The 24,646-nt window shown below is 43.2% G+C and overlaps 1 pseudogene; it reads right to left on the bottom strand.

Annotated features, from left to right (window-relative positions):
- Positions 1 to 547: 547 nt before the first annotated feature.
- On the bottom strand, positions 548 to 789 carry LOC130031189 (COX assembly mitochondrial protein 2 homolog; annotated as a pseudogene).
- Positions 790 to 24,646: the final 23,857 nt, after the last annotated feature.

Here is a 24,646-nt window from a genome sequence, read left to right as displayed (position 1 = left end):
TCAAGGATCACTCCAGGAAGTACTCTGGGGGACCATATGCGATGCTGGAGAACAAACTGGGGTCAGCTACACAGCCTTATCCTGGTTCTATCTCTCTGATCGTACAAATTTGGGTTTAAGATAAACTGCTCTTTAGTCATCGTATGACTGTTAACAAATGAACTTTTCTTGGGTCCATTTATTTAAAAATGCAAATTATTTCATAAGAGGTAAGTAAAAGGGATGCTGCTGTGTGTGTGTGTGTGTGTGTGTGTGTGTGTGTGTGTGTGTGTGTGTTTTATGATTAAAATCAGTTCTTTTATTGAGGGAGAGAAGTTACTCCAGTGTTCCCTGGTGGAGAGAAAGGGGGAAAGTGGGAAGTCAAGTTTGCTGGTGAGAACTGAAGGCTCTGCAAACATTGTCAGAATCCAGGCTTTTCTGGATCTTTCCATGCCTTGTGTCTATGGATCGGCAAAGGGTTCTAGAGGCCAAATGAGAGGATTCTTTCAGCTGTCAACCAAGAGGCTTTAGGTCTTCTCTCAGCCAAGGCAACCAGTGAAAATAGAATTTATTTTTCAGAATCCTCTGGGGAATTAAATAGTATCTTTCGCATCGCATTACCATGCTCCCTGCTCTTGATCCTCTTTTCCGTGCACTCTTTCTTCAAGCATTTTTCTCATCTCTCAATCAAGATCATTGCAATGACCAAAACATTTCAGAGAGCCGTGATTTTTGTGACATTCCTCAAGCAAGTTTATCAAGATGTTGCACTCTTCAGTTGTGCAAGTGTGGAGATAAGTCGGGATGCATCCTTAGGAGGAGGTGACGGACCCCAGCAGAACAACCCAGACGGCGGCCGGCCAGGAGCCTGCAGCAGAGTCGGGGCGACTCGCCCAGCCCGGCCGAGACGAGGCTCAGGGTGCATGCGCGGGCGTGCCCAAGGACGGCGGCCGCGAGGGCCCGCGGCGGCTCCGCTGGAACATAGTTTTGAGAAAATTAAATGTGGGGAACGTTAGCCAATTAAAATTATTATGATAATTCAGATGATATGCTTATAATAGTGTAAATACCATTTATGGTTTTAATGGATACTTAGAACAGTTCCCTGGAAGCCACTGCCCAGTCCCCACCTCATATGATACTTCTAGTCTGTCGCTTGGTTCCCCCCCTACATCCCTTGCCTGGTGATTGCAGTATAATACTTATAAACATGTATATGTATGTGCATATATGTATATGTATATGTATATTCCACAATTGTTAAGTAGATTGAGTAGATGATAGAACTTTGTAGACCAGCATTACTCAACAAGGGATCAAATAACTCCTAGGGGCCCCTCCAGGATGTTACAAGGGGAACACAGGTTAAAATCAAATAAATGGGTGATTTTTGCCTCTAGTCTTGTGACAAGGTTAGAATACCAACTGATAGAACGGGGTGCCACAAGAAGAAACAAGGTCCGAAGGGAGTTGTAGTCAGTGAAAGGGTGAGAAACAATGATTTGGGCCACTGGTTTTGTTCACTCGTTCTGGAGATTACTAAGGTAGTTCAAGTGTCAGCTCTGGATATTAAAGTATTTTTCTCTTCCATCAAATTTTACTCATATTGAGATACTATATTTGTGTTTATATATATATAAACATATGCATACATATGTTGCATTTTGTTTATTAATGATTTGTGATTATTAATGGTTTTCTCTCTCCTTGGTGATTCTTCTTATTCTGAAGTTCATCCTAGTAGCATTCTAGCTAATTTAGATTCCATTTTTTTGGGGTCACACATGGCGATGCACAGGGGTTATTCCTGTCTCTGCACTAAGGAATCTTGGAAAATGTTCCCTGTGCATTGGAGAAGAATGTGTATTCTGCTTTTGAGGGGATGAAAAGCCCTGTGAATATCTACTAGCCCTTTCTCTTCCATTTCTTCCTTCAGCACCAGTAGTTCCTTTTTTAGTTTTAGTCTCATTGATCTATCAAGAGGTGATAAGGCAGTGCTGAAGTTTCTGACTACTATTTTGTTGCTAACAGTGTCCTCCTTGAAGTCTATTAGCAGTTGTTTTAAGCATTTTGCTGACCCCTCTTGGGCACGTGTAAATTTAGGAGTGTAATTTCTTCCTGATGTACATATTTCTTGATTATTGTGAAATTAAATAAATAAATAAATAAAATAAAATAAAACCAAGCTCCCGGAAGCGTGCGGCCGCATTTGTGGCTTTGCGACCTCTTACTCCCAAGTTCTTGCTCTCAGAGAACCCAGCAGGCTACTGAGAGTATCATTCTCGCATATATTACTGACTCGGAACACCTGTAAAGGTGATTAGAGGCTGCCCCCAAAGCATCCATTGCTCTCGGAGAGCCTGGCAAGCTACTGAGAGTATCCCGTATGGCAGAGCCTGGCAAGCCACCTGTGGCATACTCAATATGCCAAAAACAATAACAATGATGGTCCTCATTCCTCTGACCCTGAAAGAGCCCCCCATATGTCATCGGGCTACACTAGCATGTGACAGGGATGAATGGAGACGATACTGGGACCGCTCGAGCAAATTGATGAACAATGGGGTGATAGTGATTGTGAAATGGCCTTTATTGTCACTTCTTATCTTTTTCATCCTAAAATTTATGTTATCAGATGCTAGTATGGCTACCCTGGCTTTTTTGAAGAAATTGGTTGCTTGAAATTTTGTTTTCCTTCCTTGACCTTGAGTCTATTTTTACTATGACTGTTTGTGTTTTGCTTATAGACAGCAGAATGATAGATTTAGATTTTTAATCCATTTTTCAGCTCTGTGACTCTTTATTGGTGCACTTAAACCATTGACGATGAGAGAGAATATTTTCATTGGGTTTTGTGTCAACATTCTGTAGAAGGTTGTTGTATTTTGGGGTTTTATTTTGTGTTACACTAGCACCTTCAGTTTTTCATTTAAGGTTTAAATCTACAAAATTCCTGAGCTGTTATTAATTCATGAAGTAGTATATCATTCAAATCTGAATGAGAGTCTAGCTGGATACAGTATTCTGAGGAAATCATTTCATTGAGTTTTTTTTTTTTAACTATATCCCAATATCTTTGGACCCGGAGGGTTTCGTCTGATAAGTCTGCTGAAAATCTAAAAAGTTCTCCTTTGTATGTGATTTCTTCTTTGATCTTGCTGCTTTCAGTATTGTGTCTCTATCTTTGCTAATTGTCGTTCTCATTATGTTTCTTTGATTCGTTTTATTAGGGTCTTTTTTAGCTGGTACCCTTCGGGCTTCTTGGATCTGGATGCCTGCATTCTCCAGCTCTGGGAACTTCTCAGTAGTGATGTCATTAACAGTTACTACCACTATTGGTAGTAATTGGGCTTGCCTCCCTATTCTGGTACTCAGATGATTTTTATGTTATGCCTCTTGAACTCATTCCATATATCTCTTACTCACCATTGAGCTATTTTGAAGTCTTTTTACCATATTCTGTTATTGCCTTTATGTTTTCTGGAGCACATCTTCAAGCTCACTGATTCTGTCTTCAACAGTTGCCATTCTACTGTTGAGGGCATCCCCTGAGTTTTTTATTTCATCTACCAAAATTTTTATTAGTGACTATTCTTTTTGTAGCTTTTTTTAAATTTATGCTCTAATTTTTTTCTGTATTATATTGACTGCCCCTTCCACCATTTCTTTCATATCCTCTCTATTTTATTGGGCTGGAGCGATAGCACAGCGGGTAGGGCGTCTGCCTTGCACGCAGCCAACATGGCCGACCCGAGTTCGATTCCTCTGCCCCTCTCAGAGAGCCCGGCAAGCTTCCGAGAGTATTCGATATGCCAGACACAGTAACAACAAAGTCTCCAATGGAGACGTTACTGGGCCCGCTCGAGCAAATCGATGATCAACGGGAGGGCCTTTACCTCTCTATTTTATTGGATGTCCATTCCACTGTTTCTTTGAGCTCAATAACATCCTCTTAGCTTCACCTCAGAATTCTTTATCAGAGAGATTCTTAATGTGGGTATTCCCTGTTGAGGCTTCAGTTTGGTCAATAGTGTTCTCTTCTTCCCCCTTCAAGTATAGTATCTTCCTCTTTCAAGTATAGTACTTTGGTGCTCCTGTGCGAATTATGTGGGACCTCTAAAACTGATCCAGGCAATATTTTCTTTTAAATTAGGTTTGTACAGATTCTTGTGTTCACAGTTATTTTGTTGAATTTTGATTGGAATAGAATGGCAGACTACTGGCTTTATGCAGCTGAGGTAGCCAGGCTTTAGTCATAAGAGTTCTGTAAAGGAAGCTGAGATATGGGTCCAGTGCAGCATGAAAGGGAAATTAATTGTCAGATGCATGATCTGCAGCAACCCAAGAGGTCATGCCCCCTGCCACAGGTATACCTGGAGGGAAGGGTCCCTGTGTTGGTGCAGATCCTGGTTTACAATTCAAGTCTCACTTCTAGAACACTTGTAAAACCGCAGGTGTCTGCTCTCACATAGTTGCTCATTTGGGCCATGACATGTTTTTTAAAACTATTTTTGACAAGAAACTCGTGTGGAAATTTGAGTCAGATTAGGAGCGTTGAACGGGTTCTCAGATATTGTTTTCATTAGCACAGTGCTGCTGCACATTCCTTCAGTGCAACCTGAATATTAAGATGGAGCTTTGTTGCTGAAATTCTGCTCGGAGCTCTACTTCTCACTGTTTTCCTACTCACTGCTGTACCTGAAAAATTTTTCTTCCTACACTCTGGGCTCCCGGTGTGTGCTTGTTTCTGCTGCTGCTTGTTAGCTGTGAGTATGCAGCGGTCTGTGCACAGGTGAGATGTCCAAGTAGGATCCAAGCTCCCCACACCTGTTTTCTCAGAGTATCAGGACTTGTTGTCCTTGTGATCCTTCTTTCCTCTGCATGCCCTTAGATTCTACCTTTCCCTGCCCCGGTAAGTGGGTAAGCGGTGAGTCCTAGAGTTTCTTCCCTCAAGTCAGTTTAGCAGTGTTCTCTTGTTTTTACCCTTTGGTATTGTGTCTTAGTCTACATCCCTGTGGCGCTGGTTAGGGCCTTTCTCCAGTTCGATGCCATGAAGAGAGAATATTCCTGGTAGGACTCTATAGTGAAGGTGGCTGCCCTTACCAGAATTTTGAAAAAGAAAGATTTCATTGGGGCTGCCCAGATTTCTTAAGATTTCCCAGCAAAGGACACCACGAAGTGTTTGTAGTTGAGGGTGAACTGAACTTGCATTTGTATCTCTAACACTATTTCTATCTTGCATTACTAATATAATCCTTGCAATTTTAGTGTCCTATTCTACCTACCTTATATCTCTCTGATCCCTCATTACACAGGCGAGTAGTTTTATGCTCTTTCCTTCTGAAAGTAGCTTTTGGGAGAGATGGGGAGCTGCTGGTTACTCCAGATTTCCCATTGCTTGAATAAACTTTAAGACTTTGTAGATCATATAGATATTTTTTGTTTTGTTAAGGTTTCGAATGACTCTCTGTCTCCAGCATTTTTTTCACAGTAGAGGTAAGTAGAACTCCTATAGTCTCAATTTGAATCTTTTATTATACTTCAAACTTCAATGTCCATGTTCCCTGAGGTTTGCTGATTTGTAGAAGAAGTTACTAGCTTTATTAATTAATGATTCTTCGGGCTCGCCACTATACCACCAATGCAGTGGTAGGGCATCTGTCTTGCATGTGGCCAGCACGGCCGAGTCCGGTTCGATTCCTCTGCCCCTCTCGGAGAGCCCGGCAAGCTACAGAGGGTATCTCACCTGCATGGCAAAGCCTGGCAAGCTACCCATGACATATTCAATATGCCAAACACAGTAACAACAAGTTTCACAATGGAGACTTTACTGGGCCTGCTCTAGCAAATTGATGAAGAATGGGAGGACAGTGATTCTTCAGGCCTCTGTTTTTCATCTCGCATCTATAAAAGTCAAAAGTAAAAACGTGAATTAAGTTTGTGCATATTCTGCTCTGCTTATCTGAAGTATTTTTAACCTTTTACTTTTGATTTTGTTTATACCTTTTTTTAAAATTAATTTTTATTAGTGAGACACCATGAGGTACAGTTGTAGACTTACAAATTTTTGTGCTTGGGTTTCAATTATACAGTGATCAAGCGGCAGATAAACTGACCTGGGTGGGGGAGACCAGCTTAGCTTAGGGGACGAAAAGGAAGAGTCAGAGGCTCAGGGTTGCTTTGTCTCCCAAGGTCTGAGAGGACGCCTGGGGGGCTTGCAGGGAGAAATCCAAGTCCCAGGTTTGAGAAGCAGCAGATAAACTGACCTGGGTGGGGGAGAAGACCAGCTCAGCTGGGTGGGGGAGAAGACCAATTTAGCTTGGGGGATGAAAATGAAGAGCTGTTTACACCTTTTAAGAAGAAGCTTTCTTTAGTATATATTCATATATAAACCAAGAGGTACTTAGACTTACTCCTGACTTTGAACTCAAAAGTCTGCTTCTTTGGGATCCCAGAGAGATAGAACCTAGGTTGGTAGTGTCCTAGGTAAGTGCTTGATGTTCTACCTTTTTGGCTTCTACCATTTTAAACTTGCATCACACATGGTGTTTGACAAACGAGTACACAAATAGGACACTCCTTTAAAGAATCTGATAAATTACAAGACCTATTTAGTTAAGTTTATGACTAAAGAGGGATATGCCACCGCCCTTTATAAAATTACCTTGGAGATTCTAGTAAAGGTGTTCAAATTGTTTCCTTATTTTGTAGGTAAAGGTGTTCAAATTGTTTCCTTATTTTGTAGGATTAAGTTGTAGAAAGATCCTTTGCATCTGAGTGGTTGGGGGAAGGGATTGCTTTATTTTGCCCTTGACATACTTTTATAAATGGATTTTGAGAATTGAAATTTCTCTTATAAGTCATTTATATCACTAAAATTATTTTCAACTTCAAAATTCTTTTTAATGTGAATGCAATAGTTGGTGCTTCATACACACACAAAAAAAGAATGTGGTTGACCTTCAACTAATTTTAAAATTGAAGTTTTTGCTTTTAAAAAATTTCTATATTCTCTATTGGTAAGTAATTTTTTGTTCTTTCATACCGGTTTTAAAATTTCTAAATATTAAATATATTTGGAAGATAATAATGACGATTTTGTTTTTCATAATTTTTTAGTGTTTTCTGCAATTTATCATGACTGAAGTGTTTAGCATTGTATAGTACTATGGAACATCATTTTCACATGTAAGTTTACTAGTTATTTAGAGAATATATTTTATATATTCGAATACTAAGTATATATATATATATATATATATATATATATATATACTATATATCACTGTCACTTCACTGTCACTGTCCTCCCATTGTTCATCGATTTGCTCGAGCAGGCCCAGTAACATTGTGAGACTTGTTAGTGTATGGCATATCGAAAACATCATGGGGAGCTTGCCAGGCTTTGCCATGAGGGCGAGATACTCTCAGTAGCTTGCCGGGCTCTCTGAGAGGGGCAGAATATATATTAATTATTTAATATCATAAGCTAAATAACGTTTACTCGACTTGTACTTATACTTAATTGAAGTTTGTTTTAGTTTCACACACGAAGTGTTTGTCATTGACAACTTCATTAAGGAGCGGTACAAGCACTCCTTCCTCCTGTCTGCTGTACCCCAGAGGAGAGAAAATGCTGTTCCATTGCAAGAAGAGTATGCTTGCCATACATCATGATCAGACTTCTTGCCACCATCATCAGTGACATCTGAGAGCAGGTCCACATCTACAGCAAAGGAAACATCAGCCTCTCCAAAGCTTGGAGCTATTTGGTCGTCATTAACACCGTGTCCCAGTTCTTTCCCATGTGTTTCCTCCTACTGGTTTACGAAGTACTAATGGAGGAGCTGAGTCCCAGCCAGTTGATGGAAAATTTCCTTGTTGCAAAACCCAAGGTTTTCATTTCCTCTGCGAAGCAATGGCGATTGCATTGTTGAAGGAAACTTGGTATTGTTTCCCAAAAGCGAACCTGGGAGTGCAGGCAGTGTAGGCAGTGGCTATGGGACTGCAGAACTTCATAATCTGCCTTGAAATAGTCTTTGCCATTATAACCCATCATTATACTTTGCCCTTTACATTCTTTGTAGGAGGTCAAGAACTAGGAATGTGGGCTTCTCCGTGCATAGCAATGTTGGTTTGTCTCTGATGTCAGATATGTCTTTTCTAGGCAGGTAAAGAATACTGGAAAAATGTAAGGGGACCACTAAAGGTCAGAAACATATCACAGGGTGAAGATGATTATGAACAAACAAACTTGCTGTGTATTCATTATTCATTATCCAAAGACATGGGAGTTGTGAATGCAGGAACTCCAGCCAGTGTGTTCTGAGGCCCACAGCTCACAGACTAGTGAGCCCTGGAGAGCACACAGGTAGTAGCCCCTTGCCGGCATTTGCTGGCATGTGTGTGTGTGTGCGGGGTGTGTGGGTGGAGGTGATATGTGATGCCCATACATCACAGCAGCAACAAAAGGAGGAGAAAGAGAAAAAACATTTTCACGTGGACCTTTTAGGTTCTTGGCTAAGATGTCCTCATAACAAAAGAGATAAACAGGAGCAATAAACAACTGTCATGTCATGTGTTTCTCCTATAGATGGGAGATATTTACAGCATGGCCTACTCAGCCACCTTATATATCATCTTAAGCCAAACCAAAAAGGTATGAATGAGGCATGAGATGAGATACCACTTGTAGGAGGCTATCAAGAAAATAATAGTACACAGAATAAGGTTGTTTATGCATATCTAACTTGGGTGTCCATTCTAGTGACAAGTTTCTTGGGACTTACCGTCATCCAGGGAGATAGGGTAGTTGCAAATGATCCTTTATCAATGCACATGTCTTATGAAAGGTTTAAGTCTCAGTTTCCAGAATTTTCTCCCATCAGCAATGTTATTTTCTTTCACATACAATTCAGGATTTCCCTGAGAACTCTAAATTTCATTTATGAAATAGGAACTTTTTTGGTGTTCAAAGATTACCCCAAGTCTTCTTTTGGTTTTTTTAAATTTAGAGTTTAAATAATCCTTACGCCCAAATCGCATATAGTCTCTTCCTCCCCTCATCTTTCTTTGTGAGGCAACATTGTATCATCCTACTGAATTGGGTTCAGCTCCTTAGTAACTGGCTCCATAGACAGAAGCAAAATCAATGTGGTAAGCCACGGTATGGTATTGAAATTGCCATTTTTGGGGGGCGTGTGGGTGTCTATGCCCCAAACCCAGCATTCACTTTGGGGTATTTGTACTTAGCTTAAATTCCTTAGCTGAAACCAGTGCACAGAAGATGCCCAGGTTAGTCACATCTATCACCAGTGAGTGTCTGAAGTCCTTGCATTTCACCAAGTCCCACTTTGTTGGGACTGCAAGTTCTCACTGTGCTCCCACCTCTGTGCAGCGAACAAGAAACTCCCAAACTCTCTTGACTCTTACAGGCTAGATATGTAAGCAAAACATGTCCAAATGTGGTGGCCAAAGAGAAATGCATTTTCTAGCATGTATTTAGGAGGACAAGCACTGGTTTTGTCTAGCCCGGCTGTTCCAATGCTGTGGTAATAATTTCTAAAGTATAGTGAGGAGGACCGATGATAGATGTGGACATGAGGAGAGGGACTCTATTATTTACCCACAAAGTCAAAAGGTTATTTCCTCAGAAAAGAAGGAATAGTCATAGAAGCAAACCTACTCATGCCTGGATGATGCCCCAAACCCACATCTACATTCTCTGGGGTCATGAGGAAGAAAAACCATGGTTAATCTGATTGAAGAAAGGGCGGGAATGGGAAAGGACAAGAGTGACTTAGCGTGCAGGGCCTTGAGTGCTCTGAGAAGAGACCAGCAGCATCACTCAGTGAAGGGGATAGAGACCCCATAGCATGGATGGGTGTGCAGGAGAGAGTTGGAGTATCTGCTCAGCAGGCCGTCAGTCACTGGTCTGGTCTAACCCAGCTGTTTCAATGCTCTGGGAAGGTACTTCCAGTTCCCCAAGCCTCCCGTGGAGGCCCCATACTGGCACATCAGGTATAGAGAGGTTGGCCAGGTCTCTACACCCTTTCTGAAGTGCTTGTGAACGTCTCAATGCCCCCAGATGCTTGAGTGGTGGTGGTGGCATAGACATGCCCAATGCTCTCCTATGCACATCCTGAGAAAACCTGAGTATTTGGGGAGTGACTAGCCGTGTGTTCAGGGGATCAGAGCATCATGCTGGAGAGGCAGAACCTATGTTTGTGAAGTGGTGCCATTGAAATGTGAAGCCTGAGAAAACAAATCTGCAGCAGAAAATGAGGAAACCATGGCAACTCCCCTGATGAACCAATTGGACTCAAGGTTTCTGCATGGCTCTGAAATAATCCACCATCACCATACACACACACACACACACACACACACACACACACACACACACACACGCACACACTTTCCTGGAGTGCTTTAGAGCTTATGCACTCCACAACTTCATGACCTTCCTACTCAACTACCTGAAGAGCTAGTTCCCACCCTCAAGGCCAATCTGAAAGGCAAATAGCAGTGCAATATCTTCACCTCTCTTCCTCTGTTTCCCACCTTGCACCCTAGGAGAGACATTGCTGTCCTCGTGCAAGGTGAGCATGCTGCATTATGTCATGATCACTCTGATCACCATCACTGTGGCAGTCATCTGTGAGCTATTGCACGTTTACAGTGAAGGAGTTTTCATCTTGTCCAGAGCTTGGATTTAATTATCTTCAGCAACGTGTCCCAGATCTTTTTCATGTATTTCCTCCTATTATTTCACAAAGCACTGAAGAAGAGCTGAGTCCCACCCAGCCCACAGGGAAGCTCGTTTGTGTGAAGCTTGTGGTTGTCGTTAAGTTCTGGCATGCAGTGGTGATTGCTTTGTTGGTGAAATTTGGTGTGATATCCCAGAGCTCCATCTGGGAATGGAAGATGGCAGAGACATTGGCCATGGGGCTGCAGGACTTCATTGTCTGCATAGAAATGTCCATTGTCACCATAACGCACCACTACACCTTCTTCAGATCTTATGTGGGAGATCAAGGATGATGGAAATGATGCTTCTTGTTACTAAAAATATGTGACATCTCTGATAGCATAGAAGACATTTCTAATCAGTCCAGCAACATTGGAAATACTATAAGAGAATCTCCAAAAATAAGCTCTTACTGAAACATGAGGACAGTCGTGAAAAAAGAAACCTGTTGTCTTGTTCACAAGACACACTATCACTTCTTCTGTATCATCATCACACACTGGTAGTTACCAAACCCTTGGAGACACATTGCTACCACAGACCGAGCCTAGTACAGTTATTGAGATACCTGATGCCATGGGAAATGACTCAGCTGAAGATACAGAAGAACCTGAACCTTCTGAATGAATCCATTTTCAATGCTTGTGTATAATTACTCAGTGCCTTCATTAGCTCTATCCTGTTGCTGAGGACCATGTGTTTTTACAGGCAATCATCTGTGAACACTTCAGTCAGAGGAACAGTGCAATCCTTTTTTATGTACCAGTTCTGCCCAGACTCATTAGGCTCACCCTGACCTGTCTCCAGTGAGACTCTCACAGTCTTGCTCAGAGAGGGAGTGTCCCAGTGTCTGCCCACAGGAGCTGAGTGGGGAAAAAAGTCGCAGGCACACTGCACAGGCCGATGCAGGCTGAAGGGTAGGTGCACCTGCTTCTTGGGGGCTGGGTGAGGGAGGGATGAAAGGCTGCTGGAAGCTGATCTCACTGTCCTTAAGAAGAAAGTATAATTACTGAAGTGTTTCAGCCCTAAGAGCAGGTGTGGAGAAGCCTAAGTCAAAATGGTTAGGCCAGAGAAACTCCCTGCAAAGGCAAGGAATGGGAAGGCGTTGTAATGAAATTTGCTTAGTTAATCACACTGAAACCATGGTTAGGCAAAAAATCAAGATGTTATTAGCATCTAAATGGACCACATTTAAGCCAACTGACTTGAAGCTGTGACCCAGAATTAGGATACAGAGAACCTTATGTAGGCATTTCTTGGCCCATATTACAATTGTTGGACAAAGAGGATCAGAATTATGGAGTTTCTTGGTTGGTTGCATTGTTACTATAAAATCAGGGTGGGAGGGCACACATAGGGCTACCAATGAGCCCCAGTGCTGGGCATCTTTGTGTTGGATGCATTCTCTTTATGTTTCATTTTGTCATAGATTGTTTCTGCGTCTCTCCCAACTTTATCTAGCTAATCAGGTCCTTCTTTGTGACATCACTGTCCGGTTTCTAGAATGGGTTACTCTGAGTTCCTACCTCCAGCTCCCTGCCTAGACTTTTACCTTTCCCACTATGACTACAATACATCAAGATAAGGAATTTCTTAATTCAATGAGTACACGAAGATCAAAGCGAAGCTGCAATTTAATCCTTACATACCATATTTCCTCTTTTATTTCTTGTGCATATCAAATCATTGTTACCATTTTCCATTAACATGATAGAATTATAATGAATTCATATACACACCAATGTTACCGATGAAATTAGTTGGTTAACAAACTTAATAAGCAATGAAAAATATAGGTTGAATCAAAAACCCAAGCAAAGGAAATAAGTGTCCTGCTAATCCAGTCATCACCAATTGAATTTAGCATACCAAAGAAGTGAGGCCACTAATGAGATCTTTTTTATTCAGTTCCAATCTTCAAGGGCACTGGCCACCATTTCTATGTGGTAGCAGCAGGGCTAATTGCAGCAGCCAAAGTCACTGCAGAGTTGATGAGGTACCAAACTGCAACTTCTGGTCCATTCTGCATTCCTCAAGCTAATAAACCCAGATAATGTGGAACTGGACTGTGCGGCTGTGTGACACATTATAAGACACTTCCTACCCATTTTCCACTATTACTACACCATGTCTGATGGGTAGGCAACAAATCATAGAGAAAAACATAAATATATGCCTCTCAGAGAGCCCGGCAAGCTACCAAGAGTATCCAGCCCACAGAGGCAGAGCCCTGCAAGCTCCCTGTGACGTATTTGATATGTCAAAAACAGTAACGACAATAGGTCGCATTTCCCTGACCCTGTAATCATTGAGAAAAGACAAGTAAGAAGAGGCTGCTAAAATCTCAGGGCTGGGAGGAACAGAGATGTTACTGGCACTCGCTTGAGTAATTCGATGATCAATGGGATGACAGTGATACAGTGATAGCACAGTTGATAGGGTGTTTGCCTTGCACGCGGCTGACCTGGGTTCGATTCCTCCATCCATCTCGGAGAGCCCAGCAAGCTACTCAGAGTATCCCGCCCTCATGGCAGAGCCTGGCAATATCCCCATGGCGTATCTGAAATGCCAAAAACAGTAACAACAAGTCTCACAATGGAGAAGTTATTGGTGCCCACTTGAGTAAATCGATGAACAATGGGAGGACAGTGCTACAGTGCAATTTAATATTTGATGACGATATTAAATGTTAGATTGAAATGTACAGCAAAATAGCTGGCTACTTCTTTTCAACAAGACTGCTTTAAGGGTTTAAGATAACTTTTACCTTATATTTATGTCACATAAAGGAGTAGATTTGGACAGTCCAGGTGGAGGCTAGGGACCAACATGAAACCTGCATTCCTGAAACTTTCAGAAAACATTGGGCTCTTTCTAGTTCTTAGAGATTTTGAAAATATGTTATTATTTAATTTTTTAACTTTTCTGTGAAGAATTTTAGCATATTGTAAATGTAATGAGTTTGAAACTTTGTGGTTAAATTGCAGGTTTATTTATTTTATTATCATATTGGAAATACTAAAACTTTTATATTCACAACTATTGTGTATTTGGTTTCTAAGATTAAGTTGAAATTTGCCAATTAAATATTCTTTTTTGAAAAACTAGGTCATCATGGTTTGAAATTTCATCAATAAATATTTTCTCTTTCGTTTCTGATAGCATTTTTATTTTTGATTGTATCTTCAGATTCTGGATAAATTTTCTGAGATACTTTTGTATTTTAATATGGTATGGAGCGATAGCACAGCGGTAGGGCGTTTGCCTTGCACGCATCCAACATGGCCGACCCGAGTTCGATTCCTCCGCCCCTCTCAGAGAGCCCGGCAAGCTACCGAGAGTATCTCACCCGCACGGCAGAGCCTGGAAAGCTCCCCATGACGTATTCGATATGCCAAACACAGTAACAACAAAGTCTCCAATGGAGACGTTACTGGGCCCGCTCGAGCAAATCGACGAACAACGGGAGGGCCTTTACCTTTTTTTACCTTATGTTATTTGGTGAAGATGATGTTCACTTAAACTTTTTGTAGACTTTGAATGTTTTATTATTATCAACCATTTTTTTGACCTGAGAATATTTACAGTGGATGTAATTTTCATTCCTTTAATGCTTACAAGGCAGAGTCTCCTGCCCCCCAGGCCTGGTTGTCCTCACTGGGGCCCCTTGGAGGGGGGAGGGTTGAGTTTCCCTCTATGCTCTGAGCTGAGCCCCAGCAGCTGAAGACCTCCGGGACCCAGCCACAGCCATGCTGAGATCACTCTCCACACACTAGGACAGGTGTCACTCATGAAGGAATCGGCAGAGAAACCCAGGTGTGCAGAACCTGGGGCTGAGATTTGCAAGGCTGCTCGGTTTGGGACTGGGCCTCCTCCACCCAGATCTCCCATCTTCAAGTAGCTAGACAGTTACACCCACCAACTGCCATGTAACCCCATCAACAGCCAGGATCCAGAGACTATAAAACCAAGCTCCCAGAAGAGAACAACACAGAACCCCCTGCCTCCATGTCTGGCAGTCCTCACCGGGGCCCCTTGGAGGGGGGAGGAAGGTTGAGTTTCCCTCTCTGCCCTGAGCAGAGCCCCGGCAGCTGAAGACCTCCGGGACACAGCCACAGCCATGCTGAGACCACTATCTACACACTAGGACTGGCCTCAAGCATGAAGGAACCGGCAGAGGAACCCAGGTGTGCGGGACCCGGGGCTGAGATCTCCAAGCCTGCTGGTTTGGGACTGGGCCTCCTCCATCTAGATCCCCCATCTTCTAGTAGCTAGATAGTTATACCCACCAACTGTCGTGCAAACCCATCAACAGCCAAGATCCAGAGACTATAAAACCAAGCTCCTGGAAGTGCACGGCTGCATTTGCAACTGTGCAACCTCTTATTTTCTAGTTCTCACTCTCAGAGAACCCAACAGGCTACTGAGAGTCTCTTTCTTGCATGTATGCCTGACTGGGAACACCTGTAAAGGTGGTTAGAGTCTGCCCTAAAAGCCTCCATCGCTCTTGGAGAGCCTGGCAAGCTACCGAGAGTATCCCGCCCCAAGGGCGGAACCTGGGAAGCTACCTGTGGCATACTAGATATGCCAAAAACAGTAACAATTTAGAATTCATCTGCCTCACAGGGGCTGGGAGGGGTGGGGGGTGGGGTTTTATTGGGGTTCCTCATGGTAAAAAATAAGTATTGGTAAAGGGAAATGTGTTTGATATTTGCATGACTGAGACCTAAACCTGAAAGCTTTGTAACCTTTCCCACAGTGATTCAATAAATAAATAAATAAATAAATCACTTAATCACTTAATCACTTAACTTCCCGTTAGTCGTCGATTTGCTCGAGCGGGCGCCAGTAACGTCTCCATTTGTCCCTGTCGCGTGCTAGTGTAGCCCAATGGCATCTCTTCGCTCCGGGAACATGGAGGGCCTCAAACCGATCGTTCATGACCTTGACAAAGAAGTCTGACCATCTGGTAGGTGGGCGGCCACGTGGTCTCTTGACATCCCGTGGAATCCAATCAGTAACAGCTCTAGTCCAACGGTCGTCTTTAAATCTCATTACGTGACCAGCCCATCTGATTTTCAACACCTTGGCAAATGAGACAGCGTCCCTGATCCTTGATCGTCGACGGATGTCAGAACTCCGGATTCGTTCTCTCATTTGAGTGAAACGTGATATTCCAAGCATAGCTCTTTCTATTCTTCTTTGGGAGACCTGAATGGCGTTCTCATCTTGTTTGCGTAGGGCCCAGGTCTCTGAGGCATATGTTAATGCAGGAAGAACAGTGGAATCAAAGAGATGTGCCCGGAGCCGGAGGTTCTTCGTCCTCTTAGCTATTTCTTCGACGTTCTTGAAGGCGTTCCAAGCCGCTCTCTTCCTCCTGCGCAGCTCGGGTGCCAGGTCATTTGTCATGTTGACCTCTCGACCTAGGTACACATAGCTGTTGCATTCGGAGATGGTCGTTCCATTGAGAGCGAATGGGGCGTCAGGAACAAGGCTATTTCTCATAAACATTGTCTTCGTAAGATTCAGCTGTAGTCCTACCTTTCCACACTCACGGTCAAAGTCGGCCAGCATTTGTGCCGCTTGGCTGATGTTTGGTGTTATTAAAACAATGTCATCAGCAAAGCGGAGGTGGTGTAGTTGCCGACCATCTATCTTCACTCCCATTCCTTCCCATTCCAGTCGTCGCATGATGTTCTCGAGGGTGGCACTGAAGAGTTTTGGTGAAATGGTATCACCCTGCCGCACCCCTCTCTTGACATCAACGATCACTTCTTTGTAGAATGGTGAGATCCTGGTAGTGAATCCGCAATACAGCTCACGGAGGATCCTGATGTATTGGGCTTGAATGCCCTGATTGGCTAGGGCTTCAATGACCGCTTCCGTCTCAACAGAATCAAAGGCCTTCTTTAAATCAATGAACGTTAAGCAGAGCGGCATCTTGAACTCCCGAGAAACCTCAATGAGTTTGGTTATCGTGTGGATATGGTCGATGGTGCTGAATCCTTTGCGGAACCCTGCTTGCTCACATGGTTGTCCTTCATCTAGTGTTCTGCCAATCCTATTCAGGATGACTCGAGTGAACAACTTGTAGATGACAGACAATAGGCAGATCGGGCGATAGTTGCCAATGTCATGGATGTCTCCCTTCTTGAACAGTAGTACGGTCCTGCTGGTTTTCCATTGAGATGGAACCTTGCATTCAGACAGGTAGCGAGTGAAGAGCCGAGCCAGTGTATTGATGAGTACTGACGGCAGGTTCTTCAGGTGTTCAGGTCTGACCTTGTCTGGGCCGGGTGCTGTTTGCTTCTTTACTGACGAAATGGCGTGTCGGATTTCGGAAGGGAGAACGTTGGGAACGACATACCCATCCTGTGGAATTTGGTATGTCGGCAAGTGGACATGGCTATCGAAGAGATTTGAGTAGAAGTCATGGATAATCTTCTCCATTGCCGTTCTGGAGGATGTGATGGATCCATCAGGACGTCGGAGGGCAGTCATCTTGGTCTTATAGTTGGCGAAGGACAGGCGGGCGCTACGAATACTTTTCCCGGCTTCTGCCGCATCTACCAGTACTTCTGCTCTTCTCTCTTTGAGGTCTTCCTTGATCGCATCTCTGGACTTCCACTCTCGACACTACTTCCACTACCCAGCCGTCGCCACACTCCAGGACGCTTTCCGGACCCGCGCGGCAGCTCCGGCCAAGACCCACGCACAACTGAAGACCCACAGAACAAGCCGTCGCCACACTCCAGGACGCTTTCCGGACCCGCGCGGCAGCTCCGGCCAAGACCCACGCACAACTGAAGACCCACAGAACAAGGTAAGCGGAACTCTCTGAGACCTTGGACTCCAGGCTCGGCGGACCCAGGGACAGAGCTTCTCTGCTTGCTCCCACCACCACAGGTGACAAAGGGATTCTAATCAGGAGCCCCACCCTACCCTGCCCTGTCTGCTTCCATCAACCACCCAGGGATCGAATTGTGCACAGGAGACCCACCCTACCCAGATAAATACCCCACTGGCAGACTTCCACTCTCGACACTACTTCCACTACCCAGCCGTCGCCACACTCCAGGACGCTTTCCGGACCCGCGCGGCAGCTCCGGCCAAGACCCACGCACAACTGAAGACCCACAGAACAAGGTAAGCGGAACTCTCTGAGACCTTGGACTCCAGGCTCGGCGGACCCAGGGACAGAGCTTCTCTGCTTGCTCCCACCACCACAGGTGACAAAGGGATTCTAATCAGGAGCCCCACCCTACCCTGCCCTGTCTGCTTCCATCAACCACCCAGGGATCGAATTGTGCACAGGAGACCCACCCTACCCAGATAAATACCCCACTGGCAGACTTCCACTCTCGACACTACTTCCACTACCCAGCCGTCGCCACACTCCAGGACGCTTTCCGGACCCGCGCGGCCGCAAGCGGCCGCGCGACACATCATAAGACACTAAATACCCGTCTTCTGGAATTGTCGTACCATATTTGATAGTGTTCAAATATGGTAACACCTACAAGGGTGATTAGAGGTCACCCCAAAAGCCTCTATACCTCTCGGAAAGACTGGCAAGCTACCGAGAGTATTCCGCCCGCACGGAAGAGCCTGGCAAGCTATCCGCTGTGTATTCGATATGCCAAAACCAGTAACTACAACTGGTCTCATTCACCTGACCCTGAAGGCTTCACCGACATGGCAGCACTGAGAAGGATGAGAAAGGAGAGGCCGACAAAATCTCAAGGCCGACCTAGGCTGCCACAACGAAGGAAGACAAAAATGATCGTCTGTACTTTCAATGCACGTACGCTAGCATCAGATGCATCCATCGAGGACCTGATGGTACAAGCGCGAATGATCAAGTACGACATCATTGGTCTGACCGAGACAAGAAGACACGAATCTCACCATGCCGTTTTCGACACTGGAGAAGAATTGTTCCTCGGAACATGCGATAAAAGAGGTGTTGGAGGCGTCGGTGTCCTTATCAACACAAACTTGGCCAAGAGCATTGATTCATTCGAATGCCTAACAACCCGAATCGGACGTTTACATTTGAATAGATGTGGCTCACTGCCTGCAGTTTCTATCTTCGTTGTCTACGCACCAACATCTCATTATGATGAAAGAGAAATCGAGAAGTTCTACATGGAGCTAGAGAAATTCTATAAAGAAGACCACACCTTCTACAAGATCATTGTGGGTGATTTTAATGCCAAGATAGGACCGAGAAGATCAGCTGAAGAACTTCACATCGGAACCCATGGCCTAGAATGGAACGAACAGGGTGAGAGACTGTCTGAGTTCATCATGTCGACCAAGACCATTCATGGTAACTCCCAGTTCCAGAAGGCAGAATCTAAACGATGGACATGGGAGTCTCCCGGTGGACGATTCCACAACGAAATAGACCACATCATATTCAATCGACGGTTTTGCCTGACTGATGTCGCTGTTGTCCCAAAATTTCGAACGGGATCGGACCACCGTCTCCTTCGTGCAAAATTCTACTTCACAGAGCGGGGAGAAAGGGCTGCAAAGTTCAAAAAGAGAACTCCCAGAACGACCACCAACTGGGAACTCTTTGGTACTATTGCGGCAACATGGGAAGATGCCATTGTTGACAACATTGACGAGGAATACGATCGACTGGTTCAGCACCTCCATGAATGTGCGAGGAACGCCAAGAGAGAGATAGCCACAAAAAGTCGCCTATCTTCGAAAACTCTTGAGCTAATTCGCCAGCGTGGTTTGGCGCATGCCTCAGGCAACCGCAAGCTAACGTCCGAGCTTGCAAAGCAGTGCAGAGATGCGATCAAGGAAATAAATAAATAAATAAATTTAAAAAAAAAACAGTAACAATGATGGTCCTCATTCCCCTGACCTTGAAAGAGCCCCCAATATGTCATCAGGCTACACTAGCACGTGACAGAGATGAATGGAGATGTTTCTGGTGCCCGCTCGAGCAAATCGATGAACAATGCGGTGATAGTGATAGTGATAGAATGCTTACAATGGTCCTAAAATATCATTCTATAGAAGAATAAAAATAACTTGCAAAATATAGAGAAATAAAAAGTATTGATAATGAAATTAAAAATTAAGCTGAAAAAGTTATGGAAACAATAAGAGAAGTGCAAGATACCCAAATATCATGTTTGGTCCATTATCTACTTTCAGCACACATCTCCTATTCCTACCGGTTCCTCAAGCCATCATTTTTTTCTTTTTTCTTTTATTTATTAATTAAAATATTTTATTAGTGAAACACCATGAGGTACAGTTGTAGACTTACAAATTTTTGTGCTTGGGTTTCAATTATACAATGATCAAGTACCCATCCCTCCACCAGTGCCCATTTTCCACCACCACAGATCCCAGTATCCCTCCCACCACCCATCCCTCCCATCCCACCCTGCCTTTGTGGCAGGGCATTCCCCTTTGTTCTCTCTCTCCTTTTCGGTGCTGTGGTTTGGAAAAGAGGCATTGAGTGGCAATCATGTTTGGTCTACAGTCTACTTTCAGCATTCTTCTCCCATCCTGGGAGGGTACTCCCAACACCCTTTATTTGGTGCTCCTTTCTCTCTCTGAGCTCCCTTTGCCCCTAGCATGTGTAGCTGGCCTCCAAGCCATGGAGCAAAACTCCTGGTACTAATCTTGGCCACTCTTGGGTGTCAGTCTCCTATTTTGTTACTTTCTGTTCCTCAGATGAATGCAATCTTTCTATGTCTATCCCTCTCTTTCTGACTCATTTCACTTAACATGGTACTTTCCATGTAGTACCACTTGTATGTAAATTTTATGACTTCATCTTTCCTAACAGCTACATAGTACTCCATTGTGTAGATGTACCAAAGCTTCTTTAACCAGTCATCTGTTCTCGGGCACTCAGGTTTTTTCCAGATTCTGGCTATTGTAAAGAGTGCTGCAATGAGCAAACAAGTGCAGATGTCACTTTGGCGATACTTTTTTGCCTTTCTGGGATATATTCCCAGGATTGGTATTGCTGGGTCAAATGGGAGCTCAATTTCTAATTTTTGGAGAATCGTCCATACTGTTTTCCAAAAGTCAAGCCATCATTTTCTTAGTGATCCCTTCTCTATTCCAGCTGTCTTCTCCCCTTTGGTCATGAGGCTGGCTTCCAGTTATGGAGCAATCTTCCCGTCCCGTGTATCTACTATTCTTAGGTGTCAACTTCATGTTATGTGGCTTTATACTCCACAAATGAGTGCAGTTCTTCTATGTCTGTCCCTCTCTTTCTGACTCATTTCACTTAGCATGATACTCTCCTTGTCTATCCACTTATTACAAATTTCATGACTTCATCGTTCCTAACAGCTGCATTGCAAGCCATAGTGCCTCAAAGTAGAGAGAGAGTATGGTTAATATTGTCTGCCACGGAGGCAGAGGGAGGGTAGGAAAGGAGGGGTATACTGGGGATATTGGTGGTGGGGAATGTGCACTGGTGGAGGGATGGGTGTTTAATCATTGAGTGATTGTAACCCAAACATAAAAGCTTGTAACTATCTCACAATGATTCAATAAAATTTAAAAAAAATCTAAATATGACAGTCAAATATTATTTTTCTCTGGAAGCATTGAGTTTACAAAACAAACACTGTAGGTGCTTAATACATGGATTATGTTTTTTAATGTTAATAAAATTTTCCCTTAAGTAGTTATGTAACTAATTACATCTTGTTCCTTTGAATCTACATTTCAAACCATCTCTCTATCAATCAAGACAGAATGAATCTTCTAGCAATGTGGAGTTTCTGTCCACATAATTCATTATGATAAAAGAGTTTTATGTTCACATGATTGTATACAGAAAGATAATTCGACATAATAATCCTCATTCAGTATACAAATTTCAGAGTTTAAGAAGAAATAATCTTTAATCTGATAAAAAGCAACTATGAAAAAGCAGTGAGATAGTATCGTAAAAATGCTATACTGTAAGAATAATTCTGTACTCAGAAGCTAGAATAATGTACAAAATAATCTAGTAAAGTAAGGGATTCAACAAGATATGGGACCAAAGAAATCAAAATAGAAATTACTTTTTAAATTATCCTATTAGTGTTGCTACATTTAAATTTGTATTCAGAGCGTCATATGTATTTTAGCCTCCAATTTAACAGTTTACTTAGAAAAATGTATTCACCCATGTCTGTTTGCGAATACAGAAAAGACTTCTTTTAGCTTATATCATACAGAAATGTTAATCACCAAGGACTGAGCTCACCCTGCTGGCGAAATCGGTCATGTGCACACCCAGACTCCATCATCAGACAAACAGCAGCTTTCATTTGAGAAAATGCAGCCGTTTTGTCAAATGCGGCTTTTTTTGAATGCAGCGGGTGGGGGTGGGATAGTGGTACAGAAGCAGCCCCTGGAATACAGACTTCTGAGTAGACAGATACTTTTTTTTACGCTGTTTCTGGACCATTCCTGGTGGTAGTTTGTAATAACAGACTTCATCAGGAAAGTCTTCTTACCTTTCAAGTCTTTTCTAATTTCTTTCTTGTTCTTCTAACCATTTGGAGATACTTGTTATCGTTGTATCTATTACATGCGCCATAAATATGTGTGTAGGCATTTTAATTTTGTCTTTAATAATTTTTATTTATTCCTGGCTTCTCTGGTTTACATGTTTTCCTACACAGAATAAGCCAATTAGTCCTCCACTCTGCCTCTTATTTTGTCTCCAGAAGAGATCCCTGCAGAATTTCATTCCTTTCCACTTGATGACTGATCTACTTCCCAAGTTTTAAAAAGGTTTGTATTGTGACATATATGAAAGAGAAAGTTGGCATCTTTGTTCTTAGTGTGCAGCGATGTTAACTACAGTGATGATACTGTGCAACCTTCTGCCTTCCATCTTCCTCTCCCCTTCCCTCTGCAGGTGGAGACTGCTCTGTAAATAAGCACACGCTCCTCCCTCTTCTCACCAGGAACCTGCAACTCTTCATTCTGTCTTCAAGATTCCAACTCATTAGAGTACCTGTCTAGGCTGAATCAACATAGCATTTCTGTTTCTTGCTGGTTTATTCACTTGGTAGCATATGTTTAGGATTGACCATGTGTCAGAAGTTCCTGAAAAACACAGGGTTTTTTTTGGTCTTTTTAATTTTTATTAGTGAAACACCATGAGGTACAGTTGTAGACTTACACATTTTTGTGCTTGGATTTCAGTTATACAATGATCGAATACCCATCCTTCCACCAGTGCCCATTCTCCACCACAACTGATTCCAGTATCCCTCCCACTCCCCTTACCCCCCATCCCACCCTGCCTCTGTGGCGGGGCATTCCCTTTTGTTCTCTCTCTCCTTTTGGGTGCTGTGGTTTGCAAAAGAGGCATTGAGTGGCAATCATGTTCAGTCTATAGTCTACTCTCAGCATGCATCTTCCATCCTGGGAGGATCCTCCCAACACCCTTGATTTGGTGCTCCCTTCTCTATCTGAGCTGCCTTTTCCCCCAACACGTGTGACTGGCCTCCAAGCCATGGAGTAAACCTCCTGATACTTATCTCAGCTATTCCTGGGTGTTAGTCTCTTATTTTGTTACTTTATGTTCCCCAGATGAATGCAGTCTTTCTATGTCTGTCCCTCTCTTTCTGACTCATTTCGCTTAACATGATACTTTCCATGTAGTACCAATTGTATGTAAATTTCTTGACTTCATCTTTTCTAATAGCTACACAGTACTCCATTGTGTAGATGTACCAAAGTTTATTTAACCAGTCATCTTTCGGGCACTCAGGTTTTTTCCAGGTTCTAGCTATTGTAATCAGCGCTGCAATGAACAAACAAGTGCAGATGTCACTTTGACTATACGTTTTTGCCTCTCTGGGATATATTCCCAGGAGTGGTATTGCTTGGTCAAATGGGATCTCAATTTCTAATTTTTGGAGAATTTTCCGTACTGTTTTCGAAAAGAGTTGAACCAATTGGCATTCCCACCAGAAGTGAAGGAGGGTCCCTTTCTCTCCACATCTGCGCCAACACCGGTTGCTTTTGTTCTTTTGGATGTGGGCCAGTCTCTGTGGTGTGAAATGATATCTCATTGTTATTTTGCTCTGCATCTCCCTGATGATTAATGGTGTAGAGCATTTTCTCATGTGCCTTTTAGCCATTCGAATTTCTTCTTTGAGAAAGTTTCTGTTCATTTCGTCGCCCCATTTTTGATGGGGTTGGATGTTTTCTTCTTGTGGAAGAGTTAAAGGGGTCAGTGCTTAATGATGTGCCCAGAGGAGGGAGGTGTCTGCAAGTCTCTGGCCATGCCATGACCTGGGGTTACTGTGTCACCTGCTCCGGGCTGCTGTCCTTCCTGCTTTCTCAAGGTCCAGCTCTGTCTCCAGGCTTTTTGTTCCCATTTGACTTGCTTGTGCTTTATTGACTTCTCCACCCAGGAGCCCTTGGGACTAATATTTTCCCCTCTCTCTTTGTTTATGAGCACTGAGACTAGTCATGTGTATGGATTTGGCTTTTTACATAATGAGGAGTTGGTGGTAGGAGTGGGGAGCGGGGGTTGGGTCACACCTGGTGGTGCTTAGGGCGAATTGCTGGCTCTGTGCTCAGGGATCACTCCAGGCAGTGCTCAGGGGGACCATATATGGAGCTGGAGATCAAACTGTGTTCAGCTACACAGCTTTACTCTTGTTATATCTCTCTGAACTTACAAAATTGGGTTTAAGATAAACTGCTCCTTTGTAATTGTAATAGCAAATGAACTTTCCCTGTGTCTGTTTCCGTAAAAATGAAAACTAAGTATTTATCAAGAGGTAAGTAAATTGGTTATTGCTGGAGCATAGTTTTGAGAAAATTAAAAGTGGGGAACACTAGTGAAATTTAAAAAAATATGACATTTTAGGTGATATGCTTATAATAGTTTTAATACCAGCTATGGTT

Source organism: Sorex fumeus, unplaced genomic scaffold, assembly GCF_029834395.1.
Source record: "Sorex fumeus unplaced genomic scaffold, SorFum_2.1 ptg000046l, whole genome shotgun sequence".
NCBI classification, from domain to species: Eukaryota; Metazoa; Chordata; class Mammalia; order Eulipotyphla; family Soricidae; genus Sorex; species Sorex fumeus.
The sequence above is the reverse complement of the archived record's forward strand: the minus strand, read 5'-3'. Positions and strand labels throughout refer to the sequence as shown.